The 27,797-nt window shown below is 35.7% G+C and overlaps 1 protein-coding gene across 2 annotated transcripts in view; it reads left to right on the plus strand.

Moving 5' to 3' along the window:
* Nucleotides 1-27,797, plus strand: part of EDIL3 (EGF like repeats and discoidin domains 3) — a 434,578-nt gene that overhangs the window by 376,862 nt on the left and 29,919 nt on the right. The gene's annotated exons all lie outside the window — the stretch shown is intronic.

Genomic DNA, 27,797 nt, shown 5'->3' on the forward strand with positions numbered 1-27,797 from the left:
TTATTAAATCATAGCTGTGTACATTAATGCAATCATGGGGTACAATGTGCTGGTTTTATATACAATTTGAAATATTTTCATCACACTGGTTAACATAGCCTTCACGGCATTTTCTTAGTTATTATGTTAAGACATTTATATTCTACACTTAGTAGATTTCACATGTATCCTTGTAAGATGCACCGTAGGTGTGGTTGCGGCTTTGTTAATTGGCATCTAGTTGGCGGTGTTTTGAATCATTCATTGACATGATTATGACAAGCTGTGTATTACGTAGATGCTTTTGAAAATTAAGGGAACATTTAGTTTTAGTTATCAAGGTTCATGGTGCATATTTTCTAAATAAACCTGATAATTACCAGATCAGTGTTTTTCTTCATGGGGGTCTATGGAAGAAACACAAATTTTTAATCTAAAGCATTCATAAAGTAGACTTCTGAACACAATTGTTACACTTTTTCGGTTCTTGCCATCATCGATTGGTTGGAGTTACACAAAGTCTACTTGTAGGTTTCATAGATCCATTTTAAGAATTTCCGCCTAAAAATGTAGCACAGTGACAACAGTGTCACTGACAACAGTGTCTTAGTGTCTCCTGTGGTTCTTACTGTATTGAATTTCTGTGCATTGTGCTTGCTGAAGCTTTCTAAAACCTCCAAAGGCGGACTAGTAGATGGCAAAGCATAAATTGGAAATTATCTGAATCTCTAATTTGCCAAACATAGTGGGTGGTTTTCTACTTATGTTTCTGAGCACCTCAGGATTGCCTTGGAGAGCAGAGTGGGTGCTAGAGGACCGGTTTGCGGAAGCAGGGGGTGTGAGTACACATATTCTGATGTGGATAACTTCGGAAAGAAAAGTACCACTCACCAAGATAGCTGGGGAAGGACAGCAGTGAGGAAATCACATGCTCTGCCTGTGATAAGGGTGACAGTCAAAGTACACGTCAACATCCTGCCTAAAAGATGCTGTGGTAATGGTGTGTGTGTGATTACATACAAGCTCCATGTTTCCTCTGATCCCCATCAATAACAAATTGTCCAGATAGTGGGTTCCCCGTGTTACTTAAATCACAACCAAGGTTAATTGGCAAAGAATGACCTAGAGGCTACGATTATGAGGGCATGAATGTGTTAACTTTCATAAAGTTCATATGAAATTAAATAAAAGTAATAAAGCAAGAGGTGTGATTAAAGAAGAGAAACATGTTGGATGAAATTTGGAAACAGATGGTGAATCGATGAGGCAGATACAATAAGGTAGAATGATTGGTTACCAGAAAATACATCTACCTTTTTCTAATTAAAACATAATTCAACTACTACATTCTATGCTTCCCTTTTATGAAAAAGGACTTTTACAATGTCATATCTCACTGTTTATTATAAAAGACGTCTCTGACACTTCAACCGGGTAAGAAAAGGAAGCAGGGGTACACACAAGTTGATACAGGAATTCTAAACAACCCTGAGAACATGAAATGTGCAATACAAGGAGAATATTTAAGAAGCAAAGAAACATAAACGTGTAATAGAGAAGTTTCTGAATCTGAAAAATACAGGGTAAGTGCAAATGACTTTGTATTCTAAGGCATGCCATGCAGCAAAGCCTTAGCTTTACATTCTATCCACAAAAACAGGTCTTTATACTTTGTAAACAATGCAGAGCATCCGTAGGCTGCCCACTCCCAGGCTGCCATGTTCCTTACAGCTCCTGTTTCCTTCAGAGCTGTCTCTCTCTCCCTTGACTTCAACCATTTCACCAAGCCATCTTTCCGACTTCCTCCTCTTATCTGGTGTGTTCATTTTTTAATGCTGTGTAACAAATTACTGCAAATTAAATACGTGTTTATTATCTCACAGTTTCAGTGAGCTGGGAATCCAGGCATGGCTTAGCTAGGCCCTCTGCAAAGGGTTTCAGGGGCTACAGTTAAGCTGTTGACAGGGCTGTATTCTCATCTGGAAGCTTCAGTGCAGAGAAATTCACTGCTAAATGCATTAATGTTGTTGGGAGAATTCATTTTTTAGCCTTTTTGCTAGCTATCAGCGCTCCTAGAGGTCATGCACAGCTTCTTGCCAGACAGCTGCTCGTTAATGTAGTCTCTCACTGTAGTAAGCCAGCTAGTTCTTAGTCTGCTAAGGTAGAGTCTTATCTTTGCTGTATTCTACTGAGTAGAAAAAAATCATCTGCATTTGAGAAAGGGAAACATACAATAGTTAGAACAGGCCAAGCAGAGGTCACAGGAGCCATGCTGAATTCTGTCACCACGCCTGAAGTCCATACTCCATTCAGGTATCTCTTACAAGACCTCTCCTTTTAGCCATCCCATGCCCTCCTCTGTCCTGTGTCCTTTTTCCTCAAAAGGACAGATTCTAGAACACATTCCACAAAAACCCCAAAGAAGCGTTGAGGACACTCCATTTCCCCTTCCCGAACATAAAGAACAATGCATAGTTCAAGACAGAACCAATAAAAAAATAAATCACAACATCTTCCTGGCTAAAATTCCTTGTTTATCCGGTAGCTATCTCTGTTGTATAACACTGTTTGCAAAGCTTCACATTTTGACATTGGGAACAGAGGTCGCTTTCACCCTTGGGTTGGTGGGTTAGGAGAGTGCTAAAAGGAACTCAGTGAGATTCCACATCTTCATTTAATGGGACGAATCTTTTCTCGTCTGTGGAAGAGGAGATAGGGAGGGGTTGCTGTTTCTCTTTGTTTAGCATTTATTAAAATAAAACTTTAATATTAATCTTAATTATTTTTTATTTAATGTTATGTTTCCCCCCATAAGGTTAGCTCCAGGAGTTTAAGCATGTAAAGAAAAAGCATAATTTTACTTCGTACTTAGACATTAAAGTGAGTAATCTTAAACTTACTTTGTAACCTTGTCAACTTTGCAACCAAAAAAGTCCCACTATTTGATTTTATTTAAAAATAAAATAACCTTTCAGTGATATAAACATACTCCTTTTCAGAGGGTTCCGGAACTGAAAGGCTGAGCAGAACAAGTACTGGTTTTAGGACTGAGAAATGTTATCCTTCTTGGTGATTATGTAACTGCTGTTCTTTATTAGACTTTTCTGGTGGGTTTTATAATGGTATCATTTTATTTCAGGAAACTCAGCTTATATTGTTCTTTAGGAACAAACATGTTTTCGATTAAATATAAACGTGTTATTTTAAAATATATTTTTATATTACATTTTACATATGCAAAAATATTTTGCTCTCTCTCACACATGACCCTAAAAAGAGTTGTATAAGGAAGCCAGGGACCGTCGCAATAAGCCCCACTTTATAGGGGAGGAAACAGCTCAGAGAGGGTACATGGTTTCCCAGAGATATCCAGGCAAAAAAAGACTAAGGCCCCACTGACTCTCCGTGGGTCAGCTAGACAGAGAAAACTCCTCCACTCAATCCTGGCTAGAACAGTTGAACTCTGTGCAAAATGGGACAGACACCAAATCCACAGAGAAACAGTAAAGAAGGGCTGTTTTCCTCTTCCACTTCTGGGAGCAAAGTTTTAATTGATCTTTTAAAAATGTTCGAATGAAAATATATTTATGTTTAGTAATATTAAATTAACTGATTTGCTTTCACCTTTCAAAAAGAAAGTGCCTGAGTCAGAAAAAATATGATCAGCTCCCTTTTAGGTGTCACTAGATTTTGTAAGTATGAATTATTTTATTGAGCAGTCTGATAAACACATAAATCAATGGAAATGTCAACACACAAATGTGTTGATTTTGGCTCCCTTCATGCTGTCGAGTTACTTTTTTCACCCTATGTTATGAGAAAAAACTTACAGAGATTTCTTTATGATCCATTGGATGTGGATTTGAAATAGTAGTATCTAAACAAGGAGGGTTATTTTCAATGGGGAAAAAGCAGATTGCAGCCAAATGACTCCTGTGTATGGAGAAGCCCATACTGTATCTAAGAGAGTTCTGTAGAAGTGCTCCAGTGCTGCAGCTCAGTTTTTATTGTGTTTTCCAGTAGACAATCATTAATATAACAAGTATGATTTGAGATTCTTAATAAACCATATATACGTGTGTACATATGTATATATCATCCCTATCATATTAGTCACCCAAATATATATGGGAAAAAATGTTTACAGTGTTTTCTCCAACCAATATGTAGCTATTCATCCTCAGACACTATAACTAGGACACGGAGATTCGGACAAAAGTGATGCGTCTGCGTATCCTGGACGTATATATGGATAAGGAGCCAAAGTTGCAGTGCCCATTTAGAAGATGAAGCCCTGAGAGGCAAACACTGTTTGAAATATAAGCTGCACATACACAAAGGATCTGCACTTTTCAGAAATGGAAAATTGATTTTTAGCAGCTGCATCTCTCTAGCACACCTAAAAGGTAATGTAGGAAGTTTCTCTCTAGCATTTCTCCAGAAACGTTAGTGAAAAATTTGCTGCGTATTTTGACAAATAGTAAACATTAAAATTTCAGCATAGGAATGTCTCCAGCAATTAAAAATAGAATACTATTTAGTAGTCTGGCTAGATCAAAATATTTAAATTTATACCAGACCATGTGAACACATGCTACTTCTTAAAAAGGCATAAAAATGTTACTGGAATGCATTCTGGTCTCACAAATTATGTATTGGTAATAGACTTTTATGTTATCTGAGACTGAAACAAATCAAGCCATTTGGAACTGGGGTGTTCTATAACAATTTATACCTAAAGATTGCACAGTTTGAGAGAGAAACATAAAAAGACTGAAAAACAGAAATGTAATGTGAAAGGGTAAGCCTGGGCAAGTCGTATGGTTTTATTTCACAAAGAACTTAAAGTCCAGAGAGGCTGAAAGATTTGTTCAAGGGAAATACATGATGAAAACCCAATTCCCTTTACTTTGAATATATGACATTTAAGTTAGAACCTCAGATCCTTGGAGAGTAAATTTTTTTTTGCTTTCTATGGCTAGTTACTAAGAAAGTCCCTTCACAAATTCATTCAAACTTTGCATCCCAGCCTCCTTCTCCCATGGTTATTGTTTTCTATGCTCTAAATACATGGAAATTATCCTTCTCCAAACACGTAAAGCTCTTTCAAGATAGCTTACATTTGCAAGTTTAATCCTCCTGATCTAGAATGCCTTTCTCTTTGTTTCTTCATTGACCAACTCTTGCTAATCCTTCAATGTTCAGATTTGCTTGGGATCTGCAGGCTCTGTACTCTAAAAATACTTTGTTCTTTTGCCTGAAAGACTCCCCCACTCTGCTCTGGAATATAATTATACACAAGTCTGCTGCTCCCATTATACCCAGCCACGGGGGGACTTTAGCAACTTGGGTGCTTCGTGCATAGTAGATACTCAATATATTTATAGGATTGGTATTTGGAGAAATAGAGTTTGAAAGTAAATTAAACAGAGGTAGTTTCTATTGATTAATATGCAGCAGGGTGAAGCACAGATATTTTCAAATGAAAGGAGCCTCAAGCATCTTCTAAACTGTTCTTGTCATTTTACAACTGTGATTCAGAGAAGTTAGTTAACTTAAGATCACCAAGCTAATGCGTAACAGATTCAAGAATAAATTCTGTATCTGCTAGTTTTAGTTCGATAGCATAAAAGATTGCATGGAAGACACTTATAAAGAAATTAACTACATCTTGATTATTTGAATTTTACCAGTGTATAAGAAATTTTATAAGTATCAGGGAGCATTTGATGACTCGGGCTGTTTTATACAAGCTATTGTTTTAGTTTTTATTGTTGAAGTGGTTTGCTAATTGCATCCTATTTGTTTATTAAACTAAGTGGCACTAAACATTTTATAGACATGCTTATTTCTAAATCAGGGCACTTAATCTCTACTTCATTTTTCATAGTAGCATTAACCTGGTTTTCCAGGTTTTATTTTCATGTTTTGCATTACAACGCTATACTTTTTAATGTGAAACTTTATGTTTCACTATAAACGTTAGTTGACTCTTAAAGTAAAAATAGGCATTGATTGCAGTATCAGATTGATCCAAAACAAATCAGATCTTAATACTTAAGATACCAAAAGAAACCTATTCATAAAAACAAAATATGAAAAGCATATTTTAAATTGTTTAAATTAATATAGTGATTTAAAAATTATTTTACCTAGCACCAACCACTAGGTACATAAAACATAAAACAATCAGCAAGAGAGTTCAGGCAAACATAAAATCAAGGTCAATTTATTTTCAAAAAGGTAAGTTGTGGTATTTTTCTTTGAACCAAAAAGTGAGTACAGGAACATGAAATTTTAGTAATGAGGGCGCATGGCCCTTATTACTTGGTATACAAAACTACTCATTTCCCAGAGCTTTCTGGGCACTGCACCAACATACAAACCCCACAATTAAATAATTTAAATTCAATTAAATCCCGTCACTGAAAACCCGCACTTCATATTTACAATCAAAAGCAAAGCAAAGAATGAGGGGCTTTTAGTAATATTTTGTCAAACCAAAATTTTACACAAAAGTGTACACTTTTCCTACAGGAATTCCATAGCAAAAACTTGCTAAACCAGAGAAATTATTATGCCAGAACAGAGAATTAGTGCAATGCCTTATGTTGGTCATGAGAAATGTTAACTCTATTTATTTCTGATGTTTTTCTCTGGGGTAATCAAGTTGCATGTGAATATAGCATACGATTAGCATGAAAGAGAATCTACGGACACCAAGCAGGAAGAGTCTTCTGCAAGCTTCTGTATTCTTCCCTTACTTAGTCTAGAATGGAAAAGGAAAGGATCAAGGGAATGCTTGAGGAAAGAAAGAAATCTAAAAAGTGTAGAAGCCATCCTGTGTGTGTTCATCCTGTGTGTGTGCACACGCGTGCTCGCACTATCCAGTTTAGTGCTGTGGTGTATTCCACATGCAGGGAAGCCCTGCTCTCCCTTCCTCTTTAACAAAATGCCTCATCTGTCAAAGGCAGAGCTATCAGAGTGTGATGGGTTGCATTTTATACAGGGCAGGAGCAGGTGACATCCGGGGCACTCACCCCTCAGGACCCTCAGATCTTCATTGACCTCAATGGAATTGAGCATAATGAAGTCCCTGACTTCCAGTGTAAACCCCCAGACCCCAAACTGAGGGCACCTCCTGCATATTTGCAGATTAATCCCCAGATCGTGGAGCTATTTTTCCTAGAGACAGTGGACATTTAAAGCACTGTCACAGAAACTCAGGCGTTATTAGGATGGCTACTGTTTCTGTGTTACCACAGGCAGATTTTTTTTTCTGGTTAATATATACCTCATCTTGTTTACTTCACTAGTGTTAAGACATTTATACTCTATACTAATAGATCCGACATGTACCCTTGCACTATGCGCCATTGGTGTGATCCCACCATTCACCCTCCCTCGCTCTGATCTACCCTCTCCCTTTCCATCCCCCCTCCTCTTCCTTCATCCTGGGCCATAGTTGTGATCTATTCTTCATATAAAAGTGTGAGTGATTGCAAATTGGTTTCATAATAGTACCGAGTACATGGGATATTTTTTCTTCCATTCTTGAGATACTTTCCTAAGAACGATACGTTCAGCTCCATCCATGTAAACGTAATTGCTGTGTTCACAGCCCTATTTGGTCCCCAGTTGTTGCCCTAATGATATTCTCTACCTTCCCAAATTTAATTTCTTGTTTTCTACCAGTCATTTCCCAAACCCCTTGGGTAAGGAAGTCCCCGTTCCTTACCCTCTCTTTCACACGAACTTTACTTCCTAAGTCTACAGCATGCCTTGCTCTGCTCTGATTTCTGCCACTTTCTGTAGCAGCTTTTCTGTCTTTTGTAACTCTTGGGTCTCCAAAATTGTTATTGGTCAACCTGAACATCTTACTTCCTAACCACTGACTAAGCCTCTCTTCCTCATTCAATGTCCATCGTTTCTCTGGCCTGGCCTCTTCAGCCAATGCTGAGTTCAGGCTGGCGTGGTCTACCTTTCCAGGCCTAGGAGAAGAATCCAAACTGTACTGCCTCCTCAGTCTCCTGATTCCTCTGACACTTGCTTGGACACCAGACTTTATATTCTACTACTTCCCCTGCTTATCCCTAGACCTTTATCTACCCATTTCTGACCTCTGTGTGTTAATCCTGAATGTTGTCATGGGCTGATGGTTTGATGCTCCTTGTCTTGATTTAAACTTGGATTGAATTAACAGTGCGAAAAACCTATGAGATTATCAGTTGTCTTTATTACTGTATGAGTCAAGGGATCTTTATCTCATTCAGCATAAATGACAAAGCATAAAAGTCATTCTCACCAACTTCAATCTTTTCTTGACAAAGTTTATACTGTACAATGCTGTCAAATTCACAGTACCGTAGAGTATGAACGTAAAATTCTAGACGCTCCACCTTAAACTTTTCTCTCCAGAGATCTTTTTCTTCACTCAAACATTTCTTCAAATATTTACATATACTTTTTCTTTGTCCTTTATCTATGAAGAAAAGGTGACCCTGTTACATTTTAAAAAGAAACCTCGATCTCTGTTCCTGATCCGGTCTCTTGCATTTTATCTGTTCACCTATCTAATAAGCATTATCCTGGATGCCTAACTATGTGCAGACTTTATACTAAATTTGAAAAGTATGATGGCCGATACATGATGGCAGGACTCAAGGAGCACAAAATCTAGTAGATGACAAGTATTTGTAAACAGACTACTGCAAAAACAATGTGATACATACTGTGATGGATAGATGGACTAAAAAGAGTATAAAGTGATAGCTGACAGTACAGGTTCTAGAATTTAAGACCTATACTAAGTCATGGGGTTCCTTCGAAGCAATTATAAGGGGCCTTTAGTACCTCCTTTTAAGAAGATCAATTAGAAAAAAAAATTGCCCTTCCTCCAGGCTCCTGTAACTGACCACTTAAGAGTGTACAAGTTGACAACCAGAACACAGGCTAAAGCTTGAGTTCCACTTGTGTTCCACAGACTTTTTTAGAGACTATCCGAACAACTCAGCACAGAGGCCATGCATCAACCTGGTGGGAAATCTGGATTCCGTCACTTACGACCTTGAAAAAGTCACATAGCTTCTCTGAAGCTTCCTGCATTGTAAAATTGGGCAGCAATAATCAGAGGATCATTAGATAAGAATATGAATCATCACTCTTTTTCTTAATGCCAGACAAGCATTCAATAATAATAATTATTATTCTAGAGACAAAAAAAGAAGTCAACTCCACTTTAAGGAGGATTCCAGGGAAAGCTTTAAAAAGGCATGTGCTCCTCATAGTATGTTTTCAAATAAGCGTAAGAAATCTGAGGGAGGAAGAGGAGCAGATAGAGAGCAGACAAAATTCTCATAAAGGCAGGAGTATTCAGAAAAGACTAGAAGTAGAGGGAATTGAAAAGATTTTCTATGACATGCTTAGAACTTTTTATACATAGGTTTCGAATGAATATAAAAATAGATGTCTTAGTTGACATTGATTTTGGCCCCATTCAGTAATGGAAAAATGACGACAAAATGAAATTTATTGAGAGTCTAGTTTGTCCCTAGGCATCATGTCATATAAAAAAGCTGGGAGAGTGTGTAAGGTCACATTGGGAAACCAATAAATATTTCTAAATTATCTCCATTGAATGTTGTAATCTTATGCATGGTTTAAAAAAAAAATCTCTGAAGTACATGGGTTAGTTTTTTTCTTAAAACTTATAAGAAAAATGATAACATTTATAGGAGATAGCTTAACTATATATACAGTTTCCATAGTAGAAAAGTCTTATCTGTCATTATGGAAAATCTAATTTTGTAATATAATTTATGAAATATTACAGTGTACATTTTATTTCATATTTTGCCATATTTATTTTATGCTAGAGGCAGCAGGAATACAGAAATTTGAAAACAAGTTACACGAAGTAAGTTCAGCTAGCAAATGACAGAATCTTTTCTTTAAAATGAATGGCACAATGTTAACGATATGGCTGTAGTAATAAAAAGAAAACAAATAAAAAAAGTCACGTAGAATGCAAAAAATAAAAATAATAGGCTTTGATTTTAAACACTAGAAATATTAGCTTTTCCTAGGCCTAAAGTTACAATATTGTGGCAACCAGAATTCTTTAAGATCATTCAGAAGTGGTCTAATTATCGGCTACTTTGCATTCGAGATCTACTGTTATTAGAATATATTAAACAGCAAATTTATATTCTGTCAGTGTTAATTGGAATATTTTAACTGACCCTTTAAAAGACTCTCTACCCCTACATATAATACTTGAGTAGCAAAAACAAATGTAAAGATTATTTAATTCCCTCCCCAGGAAATCAGAATATGCTGCTATTCTTTAATCCTAAAAATATTTTAGTCATGTATGGAAAACAATATAATACTCAGATGTAACATCATATCACATTTATTACAGAGTCTATATGTTTTTATATATGCGTGTGTGACTGTGTATTTAGGTATCTCTAAATATCAACAATCTTGATTATTATAGCTTTGTAGAGAGTTTTGAAATTACGAAGTAAGAATGCCTGAACATCATTCTTTTTCAAGATTACTTAGGCTATTTTGGTCTCTTGAATTTCCATATGAGTTTCAAAATCAACTTGTCAATTTCTGCAAAGAAACCGGTTGAAGTTTTTATAGGGATTGCGTTGAATCTATAGAGTGGTTTGGGAAATGCTGCAATTTAACAATGTTAAATCCTCTAGTTTGTGACCATGAGATGTCTTTCCATTTATTTACGTGATTCTCAGTTTCCAACAACAATTCTTTGTAGTTTTCATGTATAAGTCTTGCACTTCCTTTGTTGAAACTATAAGTAAGTATCTTACTTGGAAATTTATAGTGCTACTGTAAATGCAGTTTTGTTTTTTAGATTATTTATCACTAGGATATAAAAATACAGTTAATTTATGTATCAGGATTGTTTATCCCACACACTTGCTGAACTTTTTTATTAGCTTTTATAATTTTTGAAGAATTTCTTAATTTTTTTTTATATTCAAGATTGTGCCATCTGTGCAAAGTTCTTTTTCAATTTGGATGCTTTAATTTAATTTTTTCAGCTCATTGCCTTGGCTCTCATTTCATTTTTACAGTAAATAATAAATAATACTGAAATGACCCTCCCCCATGAATCACTCCAGCTCTCTCTAGTAATGGATGCCAACCAAAATGAAAATACTAGAATAACAGATAAATTATTCAAAATGTAAATTATAAGGAAGCCCAAAAAGATTCAATAGAAAATAGAAAACCAGGTCAAAAAAGCCAGAAAAATAATTCAGGAAATGAAGGAATATTTTACTAAAGAGATGGATACATTAAAACAAACAAAACCCCAGAAATTCTGGAAACAAAAATTTAGTGAGGGAAATACAAAACACAATGGAATTTTTTTAAAAATAGACCAGTACAAGCAGAAGAATGAATTTCAGAAGTTGAAGGACACATCTTTCAAATTAACTGTCAGAGAAAGAAAGAGAAAAGAATCAAGAGAAATCAACCAAAGACTCTGAGAAATAGGGTATTATGAACAACACCCAAACAGAGAAATCATAGGTATCCCTGAGAGAGAAGAAAAAAGAACAAACCACTTTGAAAACTTATTTGATGGAATACATGAGGAAAAATTCCCTGGTCTTGCTAGGGATTTACATCCATATACAAGAAACTCAATGAATACCTGGGAGATTCATTGCAGAAGAAAAAAAAATCATCAAGGTCCATAGTCATCATCTGGCCAAACATGAAACAGGAACTCCTGTGCACCATGAGGTGAAAACATCAAGAAAAACCCACCAGACTAACAGCAGACATCTCAGCAGAAACTTTAAAGCCAGAAAGGTTGGGGGTCCTATCTGTAATCTTATGAAGAAAAATTGACAGCCAAGAATTGTGTATCCTGCAAAACATTTCATAAATGAAAAAGAAATAGTTTTCCCAAACGAGCAAATATTAAGAGAATTTGCTACCACTGTACCCACCTTATACAAAATGCTCAAACAGTATTCACCAGTAAAAATAAATAAATAAGTAAAAGTAAAAACTTGCCTCTCTTATGAAACAGTAAAACAACAGCTAGGAAATAATCAACAACATAGGTGACTGGACCAGTGTCTCACTTATCAGTGGAGATACCTTACCATGGAATGTAAAGAGGCTAAATGTTCCACTTACAAGATACACATTGGCAGAAAGGGTTAAAAACACAACTCCCAAACAGAAACCATCAAGAGGGCAAAATACATGAACAGATATTTTTCAGAAGAGAAGCAAACAGCCAACAAACATGAAAAACTGCTCAACATCACTAATGATTAGGGAAATGCCAATTAAAACAACGATGAAATACCACCTTACTCCTCTGAGTGGCCATTATCAGGATGTCAGAACACAATAGATTATGGCACAAGTAATTCTTCTGTATTAATTTTAGCTATCATGTGAATATAATCCTAGTTATTACTTCGACTCACAGAATAATGTAAAAGCTACCATAACTGTATTGCACATGCCCTCTTCAGTCACACGTGGCAGCCTATCTCAGAAATATATCTAGTGTGCTATTGCAGAATCAATGGGTGTGTGCATTTTCAACCTCAATGAATATTACTAATTTGTCTTACAAAGTTGTTAAGCCAATATCTGACAATTAATATTGCTCCATTTCCTTACCAATACTTAGTGCTATTGAACCTTTCGGTTTTCTATGTGAAAAGAATCTAACTGCTACTATAACTTGTATTTTCTTGATTATTTATGTCTGTTGTCATATAATTTCATACTCTGACATACATATTTCTCTTATGTCTGTAATTTTTGTATTGATTTATTTTCTTTTTTGTAATGATTTATCATAGTTCTTATGACTTTTGTAAGAATATCCTCCAGGCTCTAATTTCTCTTTTGACTTGGTTGATTATGTTTTATTGGGCAGAAATTTTTATTTTACTATAGTAAAGTGTGTCATTTTTTGGTTTTATTTAAAAATTACTTTCTACTTCATATCAAATGCAGGAGCTTCCATATTTTCTTCTGAAATATTTAAAGTTTGGCTTTTTTATTTTAAGGTATTTAGTCAGTTGTAATTTATTTGGCATATAGTGAAAAAAAGGCTCTAGTATTTGTCTTCTGTACAAATAGCTAATTTTTACAACAACATTTATTGTATTCACTGCCATTGATTATTCTCCCATCTAAGTCACATGCCAAATATGCAAATAACTCCATTTCTGTCTTCATTTTATTATGTTATAAATATTTAGTATAATATTTGTTAATAATATATGTTATAAATGCGTGGTAAGATATCTGTTATTCATTAAAAGGAAGTTATCTTTTATTTATAGTTTTTAAAGTTGATTTTTTTCACAAAACTAATAAAACTATCAAATTTTTGACAACATTATCCAAGAGAAGAAAATAATGAAAGACGTATTCACAATGAAAAACTAGACAGATAAGGATATGATTGTCCACTTATCTTTCCTTTTAAAAATATCACAATATTTTAATTATAAAGCTTTCCTTTTTTAACTCTTAATCTTAAGTGGCAATAGCCCCTCATCTCTCATCCCATCACCACCACTATCCAAGACTAATTGTCTGGATTTTTAGTTATCTGAGTTTTTCTTGGTCCTTCATTTATTTCCATAGATTTTCAGTTAAGTTTAGCACATTTCTTCAAAATCTTAAAGGAATTTTTATTTGAAATGTGCTGAATTTTAGAACAATTGGAATAAATGAATATTTTTTCTATATTGAGGCTCCTCATTTATAAGTCTTTATATTTATTTACATAGTCCGTTAAGTTATTCAAATATGTTAAAATTACTCTTTCATAAGGGATTGAATCGCTGCATAGATGCTTATTGTGTAAATACCATAAAAATTATTTGCATAATGAATGGAATTTTTAGTTTAGTTTTTTTTTTTATTTCCACCTAGTAAGGTATAAATGTGTTTGTTAGATAGATACCTTGTATAATGCCTGAGGCAGGGCTTTTGGTATACCTATTACCAGAATAGTGTTCATTTTACCCAATAGGTAAGCTTTTATCTTTATCTCTCAATAATCCCACCTTCTTAGTTTCCAATGACTTTTACATCTCTTTGGGCTGTGTGTACCCATCATTTAGTTCCTACTTATTACGGAGAACGTAAGATGTTTGGTTTTCCAGTCCTGCAATACTTCACTTTGGATAATGATCTGAAGTTCCATCGAACTTGCTGCAAATGACATTATTTCATTTATGTTTGTGGCTGAGTAGTACTCCGTGGTGTGCATACATACCTCATTTTCTTTATCCACTTGTGAATTGATGAGCACTTAGGTTGGTTCCACATCTATGAATTATGTTACAGTAATATTGGAGTGCAGGTGTGTGTGTGTGTTTTAACAACTCTGTTTCCTTTGTGTAGATAGCCAATCATGAGATTTCTGAATCCAGTGGGTAGGTTTCATTTATTTCTTTGACAAATCTCAATACCATTTCCCATAGAAGTTGTACTAATTTGTAGTCCCATGAGGGTATATAAGTGTTTCTTCTCAGAGTTTGAAGATAAGATGTAAATGGATTTTAAAAATTTATGTTTCTTAATTAAATGAGGATAGTGAATAGAAACGTTATGGATTTCTGCTTAAAGATCTTGTATCAAGTAACATTGCTAAACTATCTCATTTATTTTAAATTTTGTTCCCTTCCCATCATATCACATGCTTATAATAGTAATTTTGTATCTTCTATTTGTTTTTATGGTCATCCTTTCCCTTATTATTTTAGATAAAGTCCTTATTACATTGTTCAAAACAATATATCATATGAACATGATATCTAATGTCTAATTTTAAGGAGGTGCTTCTATACTCCTATCACCTCACATCTAATATTTGTTATAAATGCATGGTGATATGTAACAGCCCGTATAGCCTCTGGCTAGGAGGAGTGAGAGTTATAAGAAATACCTATATAGCTCAATAATTGAACACCTTGGTGGAAAGGGCATGGAGAGGGATTTAGCTCTCCTAACAAGCGTGAGAGCTCGGGAGACGAGAGCAGTGGTGAATTGGCAGTCTCTATACCTGTGGTGTTGAGAGGCACGAGATCAGCCTTGTATTAGGCTGGGGGAGAAGGCAGTCGGGAGCATGTGCATTCTATCACGGACCCGCTTACTCTGACTCTGTCTCCTCTCTGCCTGCAGAAGGCTAGCAGGCATCTCTCTGCTGAAGATTACCAAGCTCTGCTAAAGACTAAGATCTATCTTTCTAAGAAGACTGCTTTACTCTCTCTAAGACACTCTCTCTCTCCAGCTAAAGTAGATAGCCCTCAGGCACCTGAGAGACCTGAGGAAGGTAACTTAGCGGTCCTCATCCGGAACCTAGTTAAGCCGGGCGAGACCTGGCCAGTCCTGGGCCCTGACACTTGGTGTCAGGAATGAGATGTGACAGTGATATATATTATTCATTAAAGGAAGTTACCTTTTATGTGTAGTTTTAAAGGTTGATTCTTTAACAAAACACATCAAATTTTTGACAAAATTATCTAAGAGAATAAAACAATGAAAAAAATATTCATAAAGAAAAACTAGACAGAAATAAAGACCAAGTAGGAAAATTTGAAAATAAATATCTATATGCTAATATATTTAGAGTGTAGTAAAATATTTTTATAGCAAAAGATACATTACCAAAATTTACTCAAACAAGTTGAAAACCTGTACGTATGGGGGGCGGGGGAAATGAGATTAAAAAAACAACTTAAAAGACCTATTATTATTGAAGACATTGAATCATACTTTACAGTTTTTAAAAAACATACACTCTTTGTGTATGTTACACAAACTACTCCTCAGAAGATAAGAGGGAAGCTTCCTAAAGTAGTATGTGAACCTGAAGATTCCTGGTACAAAATCAGGCAAGGAAAGCAAAAGAAAATAATGATGGGGAATTTCACTTGTGAACATTGATGTAGAAGTCTTAAGTAGAATACTGGTACATGAAATCCAACAAAAATCCAACTAATCCTTTATTAGTAAACTTTAAATAAATTTAAATTTAAACTTTAAATAAGTTTACTAATAAAGGAGAATTTATTCACGGACTACATAAAACATTTTAATTTTTAAAAAATCAACTACCATTAATCACCAAGTCAAGAAATTAAAGCTAAAGAATGTTGATATCTTGATGGTGATAGTGCAAATTGGTAAAATCATTTTGGAAAATTGTCCTTTATCTTTTTCTTTTTTTTTTTTTTTTGCAGTTTTTGGCTGGGGCTGGGTTTGAACCCACCACCTCCAGTACATGGGGCTGGCGCCCTACTCCTTTGAGCCACAGATGCCGCCCTGTCCTTTATCTTTTGACATTAATTGTTCATACCCTCTTCTACTAAAAACCACCCTCACTAATAGAAACGTTATTAATTAAAAATCTTAAGCATCTTTGCCAAGATATAAGGATGACAACGTTCATCACACAGATTTCAAAATCCAAATACTAATGACAAGACAAAGGATAAACGTATTGTCATATATGAACACACAGAATATTAGGGGTTCCCCTTTCTCCACATCCTCCCCTGCATTCATTATTGCCCATCTTTTTGATAAAAACCATTTGAACTAGAGTGGGAGGATATCTCATTGTAGTTTTGATTAATATTTCTCTGCTGTTGAATGATGTTGGAACATTTTTGCATATACCTCTTGGCCACTGGTATGCCTTCATTTGAGAAATATCCCTATCCTTTCATATTTTTTTGCCAATTTTTAATGAGGTTACTTGATTATTTTCCTTTTGATTTATTGGAGCTCATTATATATTCTAGCTATTCATCCTTGTCAGATGTGTGGTTTGCAAATATTTTCCCCATTCGGTGGGTTATCTCTTTACTGTGTTGATTATTTAGTTTGCTGTGCAGAAGATTTTTAGCTTCATGAGATCTCATTGGTCTGATTTTGCTTTAGTTGTCTATGGTTTAGAGGCACTAATCAAGAACTCATTGCCCAGACCAAATATACTAAAGTATTTCCCAAAGTTTATTTTAGTAGTTTCATACTTTTAGGTCTTATGTTTAAGATAAGATTAAGGTCTTACATTTAAGATAAGATTAAGATATATTTAAAATATTAAATACATTTTGATTTTATTTTTGTATATCGTGAAAGGATCTAGTTTCATTCTTCCACATATGAATATCTAGTTTTCCCAGCACCATTTATTGAAAAGACTGTTCTTGCCCTAATGTATGTTACTGACACCTTCATGAAAATAAGTTCAGCATAGATACATAGATTCAATTCTGAGTTCTGTGTTCTCTTCCAGTTATCTGGGTGTCTGTTTTTATGCCAGTACTTTTGGTTACTACAGCTGTACGGTATAATGTGAGGTCAGGTAATGTGATTCCTCCAGTATCTCTGTTTACTCTTTAAGGCTAATAATTCTTAGATTTCCCCTTTGCAGGATATTTTCTAGATCTGGGAAGCCTGCTTCATTCTTGTTTATTCTTTCTCCTTTTTGCTATTTTCAAATAGCTTGTTTCAGGCTCACTAAGTTTTCTTCTGCATGATCAGTTCTGCTATTGAGAGACTGATACGTTTTTCAGTTTATCAATTGAATTCTTCAACTCCAGAATTTCTACTTGGCTTCTAAATTCCTTCACTTTGAGCTTCTTGAGAACAGCTATTTTGAATTATTTATCCAAAAGGTCACATATGCCCATCGCTGTGAGATTTGTCACTGGTGCCTTATTTAATTTGTTGAGGTCATGTTTTCCTAGGTTTTCTTGATGTTTTTGGATATTCATCAATGTTTGGGCATTGAAGAGTTAGGTATTTATTCTAATCTTTACAATCTGGGCTTGTTTGAATCCGTCCTTCTTGTAATGACTTTCCAAATATTTAAAGGGATTTGAGTGATTGGATCTAAGTTTGATCACTGCAGCTAGATCAGCACTTTAGTCTCTCAAGCCCAGTAACTCTGTAAGTCTTGCAGACTCTGGATGGTACTACCTTGGTGGGCTTGGATAAGGTACAGGAGAATTCCCTGGACTACCAGGCAAAGTCTCTCACTCTTTTCCCTCATTCCCTGTATTGGGTCACTGGAATCGAGGAATAAGTGATGTGGACAGTTCCTTGTGGCCTTATGCCACCATAACCAGGACTCTGCCAGTTCACCTGTGAAGCCAGCCATTTACCCAAAACCCTACTATGACTGCTGCATGGCTACCTCTGATACTTACTCAAAGCCCAAGGGCTCTTCAGTCAGTAAGTGGTGAATCCTGCCAAGACTGGGTTCTTCCCTTCAGGGCAGCGAGTTCCCTTCTGGTGCAGGGTAGTTCCAGCATTGTCATCCAGAAACTAAGGCTTGGACTACGGCGGGCCCGAGGAATCTTCTTGGGACTTTATTTGTTCCTGAGTAAGCACCCAAGTTGCAAGACAAAGTCCTTTGTATTCTTCCCTTTCCTTTCCCCAATCTGAAGAAGACTCTCCCTGTAATGCACTGGCTGGGGTTTGGTTAGGGGTGATACAAACACTTGCTTAGTTGCAGTTCCTGTGTTTAACTGTGTCATATGCACCCCAAGTCCACTAGTCCCCAGCCAGTCCGGTCAAAGGAGTTGCCAAAGGATTGCAGTGTCTGTGGCCTCGCTGCCTTATGAATTTATTCTGGAACCCAGGCCACTTTCTTCAGCTAGTGGTGGAGCTAACCGGCACTCAGGTTTCTGCCACTGGGGCAGAGGATCCCACTCTGGCAGTGCTGGTCTAAATGCTCCTTCTGTGGTGCTGGCAGAATTCCTCCTTGTGCTGTGTCCCTCTGTGATGCGGTTTGCCTGAGTTCCAATGCAAAGTCTCACAATCACTTTGCTCTCCCTGTCGTAAACACGTTCTCTCTCCACCTGGTACACTGTTGCATTACAGCTAAGAGATTGGGGAAGGGTGGCAGAGGCAACACAAGACTGGCTTTCCTGCCCTCTTCAGTATCTCTTTCCTTGGCACAATGTTAAAACCAGGTCCTTTGTTTACTCACCTGATTCTTGGTTCTTCTGAAGATGTTTTCCTACATGGAATGTTATTGAATCTGGTCTTCTTGTGGGAGAATGGTCGCTGGAGGGTTCTATTCAGCCATCTTATTCCTCCTCTTTCCTTGTATTATTTTAAATTATTGTTTACATCTTTAAAAGACAACATATTAGTTACTGTGACATGAAGGTTTCAAAAAGAATGTTATTTTAAATTTATTCTTTATAATTTACCTATCAGTCTCTCCAGCAACAGTGACATTTCTTGTTCCTGAAGTATATTGTCAACATTGCAGTTTATTCACTTTCTGTACTCTACAAAAGAGTTGGAAGCATTGCATCTTAACACGAGGCCGTGTTTTTCAGAATATAGAATACCAGCATGATAGTAAATTCACATATGACCTCTATTCTGAGGCTCCTTCTCCCTTCAAGGAGCTTTGAGGAGTTTTTTTTTCTTGGCCCTTTAGTGATTCTGTGTAACCTACAGATGTGTCAAAGCTGATGATTCCTAAACTAATATATATTTTAGCATTTTTAAAATGTAACAGTTTCTCCATAATTGGAAAAGACATGTCAAAATAACCTCTTTAGCTACAAGCTTAAGAGACAAACTTGTGAGTTATTTATGCAGATGAATAGTTCTTTTTTTGAATGTCTGTGTTGTTTTAATGCTTCCTTGCTGAGTGGTTCCATTGTAAAATACTTTTCTAATATTATACTTCTAGTGTCATTCTGTGTAATGATTTTTTACAAGATTCGTTTTTTGTTTAAATCAGTATTTAAGTTTCACTTAAAAATTCTTTGAATATCTAAGTACCAACACTATCCAAGAAAAAGGAATTGTACATCTACTTTCTTTTTCTACCACCTCTGTTTTTATAAAGTTGTTTTTCAAATGTCAGTAGCTTTGAACCTGAAGCCCTGCCATAATTTACCAAAGACAGATCAAAAATGTTCAACAGATGGAAGTATCTTAGGTCATTCTTTATTTAAATCTACAAGTGAGCCTTCAGTGAGGTAAACTATAACTTGGGAAGTTTTTGAAATCTTGAATATATATGCAAAAAAAAGGTAAGTTTAATGTAAGGAGCTTGTTTCAAGTGATTTATTAATCCATACCTAATTTAGACCGTGCTTTATGAGCTAGTTTACAGTAATAAAAAATGCAGTGCATTAATAGTTTTAGAGTTAAAGAATGTGATTTAAAAAATATGAGGTTATGGGCAGCGCCTGTGGCTCAGTGAGTAGGGCACCGGGCCCATATACCGAGGGTGGAGGGTTCAAACCTGGCCCTGGCCAAACTGCAACAAAAAAATATCCTGGCATTGTGGCAGGCGGCTGTAGTCCCAGTTACTCAGGAGGCGGAGGCAAGCGAATCACCTAAGCCCAAGAGTTGGAGGTTGCTGTGAGCTGTAACATGACAGCACTCTACCGAGGGTTACAAAGTGAGACTATGTCTCTAAAAAAAAAAAAGAGGTGATTTAGCACTGATTACACAAAGATATTAGCCTTTATGTAATTTCTGAGGTAACTATGTACACAAGAGTCCCTAAACATCGCTCCATTTCTCAAAAGAAGGAAAGTAAGAGCATCTTAGTTTCTCATGGAGTCAAGAACAAAATATTTTATGGAAATTATATACCTTATATTCAAGCCAGAACATTATAACTGGTAGCCATATACCTTTTGGGGGGGCTTTTTTATAGAAATAGCTAGACCACATTGTACTGTAGGAATTAATTAAAATATGCTCACTAAATATTTAGATTTTTATCAGCATCTATCACCTGGTTTTATGTTTTACCATTTAATAAGCTCTCAAAATCCTAGGACATTATATTTAAGGATAATAAATTAGAAATGGGTATTGGGAGCTTGATGAGATTGAAGTTTCAAGTATATAACAGCTGCTTCTGCGGAGAACCAAAAGAAATGGAAATTAGCATGAATAACAGCAGAAGAACACAGGGGAAATCCGCTCACGTACATACATAATAGATAAATAGAAATAGACAAAACATCGGTTTTATGGGTCATCAGTGAGAAAATCTACAACCACGGCTTTTAATGAAGCTGTCAAGACTATAATTGTAGTTTGTGGTGACTGAAGGGCTGAGGAACTAGACAGCCCTCCAAGACCTCCTGCCACCTGGTTGTCCTTCTTATACAAACAGAACACTGGCAGTGTCACGGACCATGCTGACCACACATTTGAATGGAAACAGTTTGTAGCCCTTTTATCCATCCTATATGTATATTCTGTCCTTTGGACAAAAATATTTCTTTTTTAAATAAAAAGTCACCCCTTGGGGCAGTACACTTTCTGCGTCCATGGCTCTTAACCCTATAATCCGCAGGCAGTTCTCATCACCCTCTCCTCTCCGCTCCAGCCTCTTCAGAACTCTGTGCTGACGGGCTGTTTTCCTACTGCTTGTATTTTCTCAAAGTGATTTGAAGCATTTACTTCATGCCTGATTCTTCAGAGGCCATGACCTTTTTCCCTTCCTTTGCTAAGGTGGGGTGGGGGGAATGTTACGACGACATTTCTTTTCATTGGTATTTTTGTTTTAGCCTAAAAATTAATCACCATAAAACATGCACATATCGGATGGCAGTGCCTGTTGCTCAGTGGGTAGGGCGCTGGCCCCATACACCAGGTGGCAGGTTCGAACCCAGCCTGGGCCAAAGTGCAACAAAAAATAGCCAGGTGTTGTGGCAGGCACCTGTAGTCCCAGCTACTCGGGGGGCTGAGGCAAGAGAATCGCCTAAGCCCAGGTGTTGGTGGTTGCTGTGCAATAAAGTGAGAAACAAACAAAAAAAAAAACACGCACACATCCAGTGAAAAATGAAAATCTAAAACGAAAGCTCAGGTGATCTGATGAAACAAAATGCCATGCAGGACTCTGGATGATTCACAAATGGTGGGAATGGCTAAGTTTTATATCTATATCCTCAGCAAATACAAGTGCACACAAATGCATCGTGTGTTCTTTTGACTTCCCTAAATTTATTTTTTTTTTTATTTCCTTGCTTATTTTTTTACATTTATTTCTTTACTTTGTTGTTGTTTTTGAGATAGAGTCCCACCCTGTACCCTGAGCAGACTGCAATGGTGTTATAGCTCACTGCAACCTCAGACTCAGGCTGTGGACATCCCGCTGCCTCAATCTCCGGAAGCTGCTGGGATTACAGGCGCTCGCCGCGGCGCCCAGCTGGGTTTTTCCATTTTTTTAGGAGTTAGGGTCTCACTCTTACTCAGGCAAGTTTCAAACTCTTGAGCTCAAGCAATTCTCTCTCCTCAGCCTCCCACATTGCTGGGATTACAGGCATGAGCCACTGCACCAGACAACTGCCCTAACTGTCAAGGCCTCCAGTGTTTAGGCGGTGTGATTTTGATGTGCTGTTGCAGTTACCTGTATTCTGTGGATGTTTATTTTTGGTTCTTGTGATTTTTATGTATTTGTCACAGAACTGCAGTATTTCTATAGTTATATGTATTGATAAACATGATGACACATTCATGTTTTCTGTTTGTAAATGCCAGTTTCTAAAATAGATAATAGTTATACGAGATGTATTGGTAAAATTATATTTAGTAAAGTTAATTGTCAAATATGTATTGAAAAACCTTTTTCATGTTATAACAATCAACCCAGTAGTGACTAGTGACATGCATGAACATTGACCACCAGCTCACTGAATCTTTAGCTGCAGAAAGGTGCTGACCCTATGCTTACCTGGGGAACCCTCTCACCGTGCCATCAAAAAGCACTCAACAGACTTTCAGTTCCCACTTAAAAGTTATGTAATTGTTTTCTAAATTACATGCAAGCCATTTGCTGATAATTTTCTTTCTTTTCTATTTCACTTATCCTTTGGCACTGCTGTAATTAAATTATCTGAATAATCTTTATTGGATATCATTATGCTCTTTGATCAAAGACATGTATTAAATCTCCATTAACCTATTAATGATGACCCTATCAATTATAGACTAATTCGATTAGAAACTGCCCCGAATTTTTTATTCATGGAATAAGTCAAAGTTCCCAGCCTAATCAAAGTCAGGCTTGAAAGGCCAATTAAAGAAGATATGTTAATTCTGCTCTCCCAGGGTGATCTTAATTTTGATGAACTCAGCAGAAAGTCACTTTGAATAACTCACTAAGGAAAGTCTTGTTTTTTTTTTCTAAAAGTTTTCAAAATTTTATCTTTTCTTTAAGCATGCTTTAATTTTTCTGACATAGGTCTTTAAAAACTTGCATAATAGCTAACCTATTAACTTGATGTCAATTTCAGATACTTACAATTATTTTAGAATCATTTCTGAAAAACAATTTCAAAAGAAAATTGTTGTATACAGATTTTGTTATATATATCAAAAGACAATCTTATATTACAGAGATCTTATTTATGAAAAGGACATAAATTCAAGTTATTTCCCTTTATATATCATAATTTAAATAAATCAATATAAGAGTCATGATATATATATTTTAATCTATTATATATAAAGTATTATAATCAATTAGAGTCAATCATTATAACACTATTTTATTAACTCTAAATGTGTTTATTAATAAAATGTAAAATGTTGGCCATGTTATATTTTGGCCATGTTTATATTTTAAACTTCTCTGAGATTTAATGAGAAGGTCTCTAAAGATCGACTTTTATTTAGAGCTATTTTTTACAAGTAGAGTTTTAGTGAAGCCTGGTTAAGTTTGTTCTCAAACACTTTCCTGAGAACTACATTTGGAAGTTTCCTCAGGAACTGGTGAAAATGATGTGATTTTAAGGGTTCCCATATTTTGGTTATTAGTAAATCACATACACTATTGAAACTTACTCAGCGTCTGAGTCATGATCACTGCAGCCTTTGATCCATTCCCATTACCCCTGAAGAATGCACACAAATACACCTATATGTGCCTTGGGACACTTATAGGTGACTTTCCGAGCTGTGGGCAGAGTTTCCTATAACTACCATATGAGAACATGGAATCACAGCAGGGGTCGCCAAGGCCGGAGGCCCAGAGGTCATTTTAATATTACACAGCCAGAAACCTCAGGCTGTGGCCATGCTTCACATTCCAATATCCCATCATACTCATTTGCATAACGAATATAATTCTCAGTAATACGGATCTGGTAAAGGTGAATAGAACACAAACTAGGTATGTTAGCCCATTCTTCTGAAAATATGAAATTATTGACTGAGTACATATTTATTGAAGCACTCCGTATATGCCAGGTACGTGATGAACCACACCGACCAACTTGCCTTTCCCTGTGATTTTATATTCTGCAAGAGAAGACTGACAATAATGTGGGAATAAGTAAAATGCATCATAGGGAAGTAAACAATGAGCACAATGGGTGTTTTATTCATTAAGAATCTCCATGAAATGAGAAGTAAAAGCGTGCTGCAGACTTGGTGTGTTCAAGAAGATAAATCATCTCTGTTATATTCAGAGAAGAATAAAAAGAGTAGAGAAGGCGTATCCTTCAGATCAGCTAAACTTTACTGCCCAAATATCTCCTGGGCGTTGATATGGAGGCCAGAAATGGTGCTGATATCTGAAAGTCCAAATGAGCATTCTTAAAGCTGCCTGGTAGACAGTGAGGGGAGGAGGAGAGCCTACAGGACCAGGGGATAAAAACACCAGGACTGTTGTCTCCCTTGTTGGATTAAGGAGCATTAAATACGATAATGTGGGGACTAATTTATAAATATAAAGAAATCAGGATTTTTCCAAAAGAAGAAAAAGTATAAAAGTAAATATTTTTGTATAGAAATATCAGATTTTTAGAGTACGTACATAAATATTTCTCTCCATGAAGTAACAGAGGAGGAATAGAGAAGGGGGATGAATTCTGAGATAATGAGAGCTGCTCATTTTAATTTTCTTGAAATAATATGTTCAAAATTAATTCACAATCTGTCGAAATTACATAACCAACAGTAGGATGTATAATGCTGAGGACAAAAATTAAGGAACTCTCTGAGAACGCAGAGGAGAATATTAAAGAAAAGAAAATGACGAGTGAGAAAATAATGCAAATAAGAAACCTCAAATGTAGGCTCAACCCCTGTGATTCAGCAGCTAGGGCACCAGCCGCATACACCGTAGCTGGCGGGTACGAATCCCAGGCCTGCCAAATAACAATGACAATTGCAATAAAAAATAGCCAGGCGTTGTGGCAGGCACCTGTAGTCCCATCTACTTGGAAGGCTGAGGCAAGAGAATCGATTAAGCCCAGGAGTTTGAGGTTGCTGTGAGCTGTGATGTCACAGCACTCTACCGAGAGAGACATAGTGACACTCTGTCTCAAAAAAAAAAAAAAAAAGGAAAGAAAACTCAAATGTAAAGAGTCAAGTTTGCACACCTTTTTCTCCCAGAAAGGAATCTACAGTTTTCATAGATTTACTTTATTCTACTCTAAAGCAATAAAGGAAAACCTCATCAAGATATATTCTGCAAGCAAAGTGGCTCATGCCTGTAATCCCAGTACTTGGGAGGCCAAGGTGAGTGTATAGCCTGACCTAAGGAGTTCCAGACCAGCCTGAGCTAGAGCAAGACCCCATCTCTACAAATAGCCGGGCCTTGTGGAGGGTGCCTGTAGTCCCAGCTATGTGGGAGGTTGAGGCAAGAGGATCACTTGAGGCCAAGAGTTTAAGGTTACTGTGATCTGTGACACCACAGCACTCTACTGAGGGTGGCAAAGTGAGACCCTGTCTCAAAAAAAAAAAAAAAAAAAGGATATATTCTTCTAGATGATAATGATTGATATTATTAATTCAAAGAATAAAGAACTTTGTAATAATAAGCCAGGTAAAGTGGGAGGAACAAAGAAGAAATAGATTATTCAACACAGAGCTGAAAAAGTTACATTCTCATAAAAGGTATAGTATGATCCCCTGTCATATCATATATACACATAAAACCAAGATGGTTCAGAAAAAATAAAAGAAAATTTGAAAGGAAAACTCAGAGAAAAACTGTAGGAGAACTGATCTAATTAAGTAGGTCTTTTTAGCTACAAAAATAGGCAATTGCAAAGGGAGTGATTGATAGATTTAAGTATAGGAAAATTAAAGACGTGTCAAAAATGAAACTAGATGTTAGGAAATTAGGAAAAAAAACAAGAAATAAAACAGAAGCCACATATTGATACTACATAAATAACTGTAATTCTTAAAAATTAAGAAGCTCTCTATCCAATGGGTAATAGATAAAAGACATTAAAAAGCCTGTATGTATATTATTATTATTGACACTGAACAATTAGGAGAATGTAAATTAATTGCCAGTTAATGACATTTATGTGCATTAAATGTAAAAATGCTATTTTTGTAAATTGTCAAAAATGTGCAGAAACAAACACATGTTTTTACTCAGGGGAAAAGCTACACGAAATTGATCTTGAAGAAGTAAAAAGTAGAACAGAAGACGTAGAGGCTGGAAGGGTGGTGGGAAGGGGATATAGGAAGCGATTTGTTAAAGGATACAAAATTATAGGTAGATAGAAGGAGTAATTTCTAGTACTCTATAGCACTGTAGGATGACTGTAGTTAATAATATATCATTTCACAAAATAGAGGATGGTGAATGTTGCCAACACAAAGAAATGATAAATGTTTGAGATAATGATATGTTAATTGCCCTGATACAGTGTATGTATTGAAACATCAATATATACACCATAAATTTATACAATTATTTATGTGTCATTAAAAAATAAATGATTTTAAAAATATAAAGAAACAATTGTAGCAATGAGCAAATATATATGTACATTGGTGTTGAATCTGTCTTTCTCTGATGATAGAAGTAAACAAGTCAGATGACCCTCAATAGGGATTGGTTAAATAATTTTTATATCCATTCATGCATCAATAATACAGAATGTTATGTAGCCATTACAGGTTACTATTTTATATTATTATTTAAATTAAAAATACCCATTGTAAGTGAAAAGATACATAAATTACACAACTGCATGCATATGTAACCCAACATCATGAAGATATATAGAAATAGGAAATATCTGAAATATGAATATAAAAAAGTTAATAATTAACTCTGGACAATACAATTATAGTTAAATTTACCTGAATTCATTATATGAATTTTCACAATGAGTGTTTATTACTTTTACATTTAAAAAGCTTATTTTTTATATTTTGAAAATCATTTTCTGGACAGCACAATGGCTCACACTCTTAATCCCAGCATTTTTTGATGCTGGGGCATAAGGTTTTGTTAAGTTCAGACACTCAAGACTGGCCTGGGCAACAGAGTGAGACACTGTCTCCATAAAAACTATTTAAGAAAAACAGCCAGGCATTATGGCACATGGGTGTAGTCCCAGCTATTCCAGAGGCTAAAGTGAAGGGATCATGTGAGCCCCGGAGTTCAAGGTTACAGAGATCTGTGATTGCACCACTGCACTCCAATAGGGAACAGAGAAAGGCAGTGTCTCTAGAAAAAGAATTAAATTATGCTTTTTTTGTCCAGCAACCTTAATTCTATAAATTTATCTATTTAATCCTGTGGAAATAAAGAGATATGTAACCAAAATGAAAGGGTTACGCTTATATAGGAATATTATTTTTAATAGAAAAATTGATTATGGAGAGGAGCATTTAGCTATGATAAATCCTTTAAATGTTACGATAGAACATAAAGATCTAAAAAGTAGTTTAGTAACAGAGAATTATTAGTGAAATATTAGGGAAGAAAGTATAAACGAATTGCCTACAAGTATGAATGAAAAATTTAA

Source organism: Nycticebus coucang, chromosome 1, assembly GCF_027406575.1.
Source record: "Nycticebus coucang isolate mNycCou1 chromosome 1, mNycCou1.pri, whole genome shotgun sequence".
Taxonomy (NCBI): Eukaryota; Metazoa; Chordata; class Mammalia; order Primates; family Lorisidae; genus Nycticebus; species Nycticebus coucang.